The sequence below is a fragment of the Podarcis muralis genome, chromosome 3 (genome assembly GCF_964188315.1).
Source record: "Podarcis muralis chromosome 3, rPodMur119.hap1.1, whole genome shotgun sequence".
Lineage (NCBI taxonomy): Eukaryota > Metazoa > Chordata > Lepidosauria > Squamata > Lacertidae > Podarcis > Podarcis muralis.
The window spans coordinates 26,285,539-26,293,555 of NC_135657.1; the positions used below are offsets into that span (position 1 = coordinate 26,285,539).

The 8,017-nt window shown below is 43.7% G+C and overlaps 1 long non-coding RNA gene across 1 annotated transcript; it reads left to right on the forward strand.

Moving 5' to 3' along the window:
• The first annotated feature begins 4,119 nt into the window (after nucleotides 1-4,119).
• Nucleotides 4,120-6,277, forward strand: LOC144327150 (uncharacterized). Its single transcript, XR_013392054.1, has 2 exons — nucleotides 4,120-4,257; nucleotides 4,678-6,277. It is a non-coding gene; the product is annotated as an uncharacterized LOC144327150 (long non-coding RNA).
• Nucleotides 6,278-8,017: the final 1,740 nt, after the last annotated feature.

Genomic DNA, 8,017 nt, shown 5'->3' on the forward strand with positions numbered 1-8,017 from the left:
TCCTTCGCTGGATCTTGCCCTTCCTTGCTGGATCCTATGTGGCGATCATCTTTTGCAGCCTTTGGATTAAGTCTTTTGGTTTTGCCTTGGATCGAGCGGCCCGGTGGCTGGGGAGTTCCCTGCCTTCACAGCCTTGCCACTCACTCTCCTGCTTTTAGGATCCAGCCAGTTTCGGTGATACTGAGCTGCACTCATCTGGTGGTTGCTGCCAGTCAGTGTAGGCATTATTGAGCATTTTGGCAGCGGGACGGGGAGAGGGCAAGTAGTAAGTAGTTTTCCTGGGGCACAAAATAGCCAGGCGCTGGCATTGCACACACCACATTAAATGAGTGTACAATCTGTGAACACCAACAATTGAGCTGCACTCTCATGTAGTTATTAACCTGTAACCTTCAGTGATAGTCTGATGGGTAACAGTGATAGACATAAGTACATGGAGCCAGCCAAAGGTGAGCTGAAACAATTCCATATCCACAAACCCTTTCTGAAACTGAATTGAAGCATTCCTTATATCTGTATACTAGTGATAAAGTGGTGGTAAACATCCCAGGTCCGAACGCTGTTACACAAGCCGCTTGTGGAAGGCCGAAATTGGATTCTCCCCAAGTCCCTCAAAATTCTACCAGTATTTTACCAGAAAGCAACAGGCCTTCATATGGGTTCTGTATTATCAAATTCACCTCAGAGTTTTCGGATTCCTCTCAGGTAGGAAAAATGCACTGGAAATTCTGTTCAAGGAGAAATTAGGTGTCACCTTTATTAAAGGACTACTTGATGATTTTTTTTTTAAAGCTTCAGTTTTCATTTTAAAAAAACACAACAGACTTAATTTGATGGGACCACGATTTTCACTGACTCTCCCACACTTCTTTTGGAAAAACTATTTTTATGTTTGTTGAAATTTTTTTAAGTGACTAGTGCTCACTTGTTCACTCTCTTTCCTTTGTAGTGCAATACCCACCGTGTTCTGTATTCTTCAGCAGCACTGCAAAACGTCACCATCTTGTGGAAGTCCTCTTTGAAAAACATGTTCTATTTAAAAATCTGTAGCGATGGTTTGGTTTGCCTTTGGTACTACTCAGGACAGTACTGTCAGCTTGCATGATGATGGTGCTCAGGACTCCAAGAGCTGCTGCCTCCCAGTGTCCCATTGGTTGGCAGGGATAAATAATGTCAGGGGGTATTAGGCAACCAATGAGGGACTGAGCTTGTAATATGAATTTGAGGCACAGCCTCCTTATGTCTCTGAGATGTGGTGAACGAAGGCATAGCTGGAGAGAAGATGAGAGTCAGTTCAGTGGTGGAGCTTGGAGACTCAGATTTCAGCGGCACCCTGTGTGACACCAAAATTCAGCGCCCCCTTGCCTCCCACCTTCCATTTTACATCATAGCTGTGGTGCCTCCCGCAGCACACCCGAAGCTCTGCGCCCAGTTAGTGAAACCTGTGTCCCCAGGTGAGAAGTGGGGGGAAATCGTGTGCACCTTGGGTGAGAGATGGAGTGACTTGTTTGATGGTGTTATAGATTTTTTTTTATTTGGAGGAGGGGTCTTGCTTCAGGGTTGATTGATGTTTAATAAGAATAAGAATAAGAATAAGAATAATATTTTATTTATACCCCGCCCATCTGGTTGGGTCTCCCCAGCCACCTTGGGCGGCTTCCAACAAAGTATTAAAATACAGTGCTCTGTTAAACATTAAAAGCTTCCCTAAACAGGGCTGCCTTCAGATGTCTTCTAAAAATCTGGTAGTTCTTCTCTTTGACATCTGGTGGGAGGGCGTTCCACAGGGCGGGCACCACTACCGAGAAGGCCCTCTGCCTGGTTCCCTGTAACTTGGCTTCTCGCAGTGAGGGAACCACCAGAAGGTCCTCAGCGCTGGACCTCAGTGTCCATGTAGAACGATGCAGGTGGAGACGCTTGATTACGATTGATCCGTATTGTGTGACCAGGCAGCGACAGCCCCAGCTCCCGGGGATCATAAGAAAGGCATAAAGACTCTGACAACGTGTTATGGAATTAAAATTAGGCCACAACTTTATTAAACTTCCGAATGTAGGAAGACCTTGGCTTAGGCCTTGGACATGTACCCCTCCCAGCCCCCCAGCCAGGGGAACTGGGGAACATCAGGGTTAATGGGATATGGGGGTGCACTGTGAGACGTAAGTGTACGCAGGCAGCCCAGCCCATATCCCCGCACGCAGGGTAGTTCACTGACAACCTTTCGGTGTATTGAGAGGGGACCCTGGTATCACCGACGCAGGGGGGTGAGTCACCATTTCACCCCCACCCCCCATTATAGGGAAGAAAAGACTAAAGGATTCCACCCAAGGCCATAAACCACCAAAGTTGTGACGAATTGCGACAGGGAAGACAAAACCTGCCAATGCAGGAAAATTTCTTCCCGGTCCTTCAACAGCAACCAGTCAAAGACCTCAGCAGCGCCCACTAAAAAGTAAGAAAAGAAAACATTAAACTAAGTGAGGTCCATGGGGTCACGAAGAGTCGGACACGACTAAACGACTAAACAACAACAACAAAGTGAGGGGAGGTTGGGTGAATCTCCTGAGCTGACTGCCTGCTACTGTTGGCTCCACCCCCTACATATAAATGGGACTGGCCCCACCTCCCAGCAACGAAATATGACCACTGAGACTGGGTGTGAACCTCCAAAGAATAACACTGAGAGGCAGGCCAGCCCCTGTTTGCCATTAAGTTCCCTGGGAACAGTAGCGCCCCGCATGATCCTGCAAAGGGCACCCACAATGTAAAGTGTGAGTGCTCGTTTTTGTGGTTTATACAGTTTCGATTCATTTATTGTATTTGTCATGCTATCATTTTCAATCCATTTATTATATTTATATATTTATTGTGTCCCTCGCAATTAGGAAATATTGCTTTTATTTGTGAATGCTTTATTGTTGGTGTGAGCTGCTTTGACCTCCACTTGCAAAAGATCAAATCAAAATCAAATATGGGTGAAGACAGCAACTCAGGGAAGATGCAGGCAGGAGGGGATGCTAAAATGGCAACCCAATGTCACATGATTTCACTGCCAAGAGATACACTCCAAGTTCAGATGAATATAGATGAAAATGCTAAGTGAGGACCCAACGAAAATTGAAAAATGGGCCACAGGTTGTACAACTTGTTAAAAACAAACACTAAAGAAGGAAGTGGCGTCTTCTCGGGTCTAGTTCAAATACACTGTTCCATGCAACATTGAGATGTAGTATTATTGCCACACTTCTGTTTTTGAGCAAAGTCTTATTCTCCCAAAACATTAACTGAACATTCAGTGCAGCCTAGCCAAGTTGTCTCATCTAGTTCTCTAGCAAAACAGACAGTACTGTGTCACTCTAAGGGGAAGGGAAGTTCCAGAACTAGGAATAAATTCAGTACATAACACCATGGCATTAAATAGGTACAGTTCCAGGGTATGGAACCCTGCTTTACTTAAAAAAAAAAAAAAGGAAGGAAAAGGGAGCAGGGATACAAAGCTTTCCTATAAAACCTTGCTGAATGAACATAATAATAATAATAATAATATTTTATTTATATCCCGCCCTCCCCAGCCGAAGCCGGGCTCAGAGCGGCTAACAACAGTAAAATAATACAGCATTCTAAAATTGATTCATTATTTGGGAGGAATTCAGTTTATGAACCATAATGTTGCTCCCCAAAAAAAGCATTTCTCGTTAGTGGACTTTGCTGGAGCTGGGATCAAGACCACCTCAGCAGCCAGTCCAAATATATACAGGTCATCGCTTTGACATTCTTCTCTTGTTATTTGCACAGGTGAGCAAAGGCCGCCTCTTTTTCGCTTCCCAGGAAATTCTGATTGTCCTGTGTAAAATACTCAACGGACTTCAAGGAAAACTATTCATAAATACTCCAAGCCTGTTATAACGGAAGAGCTCTTGATTTCTAAACACCAGGCAACAACATACACCAATCCTCTTTATTTTCGCTATCCCAGTGTGCGTTTCTACATGACTTTATGGGCACAGCCTCTGAGGAAATATCCTCAGAAACTGTAAGCCACTAGAGGCCTCCTGATTACTTTAATTGATTTCATTTCCAGGAAGGCTGCTGTTTCCTAAAAAGTAGATCAGCCTAACAGAAGCAAACAGTTCACAATCTGCAGTGCCAGGTTGACACAGAGCCCGGGAAGGATAGCTGAAACACGCTGCAGCTAAAATAAAAAGAACAGAAGAGCACTTGGAATTTCAGAGCTTCGGTTACAAGGGGTGGAGTGGGGTAAGGAGGAAGTCATGGTGAATTATTCCTTTGAATGTAGCCTGTATTTGTTTGCAGCCTGACAAAAGGAAGAAGCTATTGCTGCATTCCTATGCACATATACCTGGGAGGAAGTGCCATTGAACTTAGTGGGGTTTACTTCTGCTTAGGACGAGTGAACTTTTGATTCCATATAATATCAGCAAAGGGCCAATATTCATATTAGTAATTTGAGGGCTAAAGACAATCCTAGCAAAAGATCATAAAACAGCCAATTAATTAGGCTTTAAAGACATCAGTTTTTATAATTTTGTGTTATATCCTTTGCCAATCATAGCTCCATCATCATCATCATCATCATCATATTTGCAATGAATCAGTGAACCCTTCTCTTCCTTGCAAATTTTACTGCTGCCTTTCCCTCTTGCCCTCTCCATCTAGGTTTAGCCCCTACCACTATACAGAATTATGGTGCTGGAGGAGACTCTTGAGAGTCCCATGGACTGCAAGAAGATCAAACCTATCCATTCTTAAGGAAATCAGCCCTGAGTGCTCACTGGAAGGACAGATCCTGAAGCTGAGGCTCCAATGCTTTGGCCACCTCATGAGAAGAGAAGACTCCCTGGAAAAGACCCTGGTGTTGGGAAAGATGGAGGGCACAAGGAGAAAGGGATGACAGAGGACGAGATGGTTGGATAGTGTTCTCGAAGCTACCAACATGAGTTTGACCAAACTGCGGGAGGCAGAGGAAGACAGGCGTGCCTGGCATGCTCTGGTCCATGGGGTCACGAACAGTCGGACACGACTAAACAACAACAACAACTATACAGAAAAAGTGGGATAACTGAGCTGAAGCCCATACTCTTTCTTATTGAATTTGTTGCTCCTTGCACAGATGGAAACAGACTCAATAAACACACGTTTATTGCATTTTAATCTTAGAAACTGACCTAAGGGAAGATTATCACGGCGATGTTTGGGATGGTTAGATCTGTAACTTAACAAAGAATTTCTATCTGTGCTTTTCTTATAAGGCCGCACTTTGATTCTTAAAACATCCACAACGATTTCTAGATAAAGAAAAGGTAAATAATGTGGACTTGATGTCCCTTCAAAGGTCAAGTGTGGACTTACATTGTTGATCCAGCGGTTAAACGGTTCAAAAATATCCTCAGAAAATATGAATATCAAATCATCTATATATCGGCCATAAAACAGAATATATTCATTAAATGGATTATTATGAACAATGTGTTCTAAATCAAAATTTCTCATAAAGATATTGGCCACACCGGGAGCACATTTTGAGCCCAAAGCTACACCTTGTTTTTGAATGAAGTACTTCGAACCAAACCTAAAGAAATTATTCGATGGAACTAAATCTAGAATCTCCATTAAAAAATGGTGGAGAAGACTGATTATGATCAACTAGCAATTCTTGGATTAGAGATTATACTTGTCTTAGACTCTGTGAAAGGATCTGTGGAACTGTAACAACCCTGCATGTGGATTATTGGACTTTAAGAACAGACAGGTGGAATAGATACTTATACATGTATGGGCCTTATGCATGAACTGACTAAAGAATGAACTGATCCACTGGGTCTTCTGTTTTTTTCGTTGAACTTTATGAGACTTCCGTTGAAATCTACAATTTGATACAATGAATAGTATACCTTATTTCTCCAAAAGTACAGCCGGTTACGTCTTGTGTGTTAACTGAGTATGTTTCACGTAACTGTAGGTTTGTTGTTGTAGTTTTGCAGATGGAAACAGAAGCATCGTGCCAAAAGAGAACTGTCATTGGCAGTCATGAGCAGTAGTAGAAGACTAGAAACTCCACAATAAGGCTTGGACATGGAATTCCAGTAGCGGCTTGGGGGTGCGGCACAATTGCAAGAAGTCCTCCGGAGGACAAGCCAACACATTTCTGTTTAGGCAGACATTTTCATTCAATTTCACTCGATGTTGCTTCCTCTTGTTGTCTCCGTTTTCCTATTGTTGAGCCATTTATTTTCAAATATATTTCTTCACATTGCAATGAATGGGTAGTGCATCAGCTACTTTGGGTTGCATATACTTTTTGGAGGAGAAGTGCATTATAAATCCTTAACAACCCCCCCAAGAAATGTTAGCACAAGGGGGGGGGGATCATATTGCAGACATAGAAAAAAAGGAATGCAAATTCACATTTTATATGTGCAAGGAAAGGAGGGTTTTAGAAAGGGCGCAGGGTGGGAATGGCCAAAAGCTTCTTAGCTTCCTGAGCAGCTGTCATGATTATTCCAACAGTGGTCAACTGGTAGATGACACAAAAGGAGAACGAACATTTCTTGATCTTTCCCCAAGGCTGCATGGGCTATGGAAAGAGGCTGCATGTGCAGCTCTTAGCTGGAATTGCTAGCCCAGAAATAGGAGAATTTAGGAGTATCTTAAAAATTTCCCAGTGAAATGGGAGGCAAAGTAGTTGTCTCATCTTCAACTTATCCTTCCCATTTGACGATCATTCTGTATAACTTCCTCAGCTAAATGCAACAGGGATAACCTGCTCAGCAAAGTAAATGAACAGGTGCATACCGTTCAACATTTCTCTGATGAAAATAGAGACATCATCATCATCATCATCATCATCATTATTATTATTATTATTATTATTATTATTATTATCCTGTCCATATGACTGGGTTGCCCCAGCCACTCTAGGCGACTTCCAACATGTATAAAGACACAATAAAACTATAAAGGGCTGCCTTAGATGTTTTCTAGAGTTTGTATAGTTACTTATCTCATTGGCTCAGGGGTCACCTAACTCCATACCCTCCAATATTTCTCCAATGAAAATAGGGAAATTCTAAGGAAAAGCAGGACATTCTGGGATCAAACCAGAAACCGGGACGGCTTCTGCAAATTCAGGACTCTCCCTGGAAAATAGGGTCACTTGGAGGGTCTATAGGTGTGGTCTCTGGTGTTGTGCCCTGCCAGTCCTGCTCGTAATATATGGTGCTCTGCTCATGTGTATGAACATGGATCCAGCTTCTGGCATGCCCAGGTCACTTTTGAAGTATTGATGTTTGCAGGAGTGAATGATGAAATTCTGCTTGTGGCATGATAACCCACTTGCTTGGGAGCCCGGACCCCGCAGTCCCATCTGCACTATACCTTAAAAGCAACACCACACCATTGCAAGCAGTTGTGCCTCCCCCGAATCCTGGGAATTATAGTTTGCTAAGGGTGCTGAGAGTGGTTGGGAGAGCTCTATTCCCCTCACAGTGCTACAGTGGGATTGAGAGCCAGTGTGGTGTAGTGGTTAAGAGCAGTGGACTCATAATCTGGTGAACCGGGTTTGCTTCCCTGCTCCTCCACATGCAGCTGCTGGGTGACCTTGGGCCAGTCACACTTCTCTGAAGTCTCTCAGCCCCACTCACCTCACAGAGTGTTTGTTGTGGGGGAGGAAGGGAAAGGAGAATGTTAGCCGCTTTGAGACTCCTTCGGGTAGTGATAAAGTGGGATATCAAATCCAAACTCCTCCTCCTCCTCTTCTTCTCTCTGTGAGGGGAATAGGGGTCTCCAAATCACTCTCAACACCCTTCATAAACTACAGTTCCCAGGATACTTTGCGGGACGCTGGCACTACCCATGACTGTTTGAGGTGGTTTGATATTGCTTTAGATATATGTGCGGATGGGACCGGGGGCTGTTCAAACCTTTCCCCCCTCAAAATCATGAAGCACCCCATGGTTGTACAAGTGGGCCCTGTGCCTATCACTTTAAGGAAAGTTCT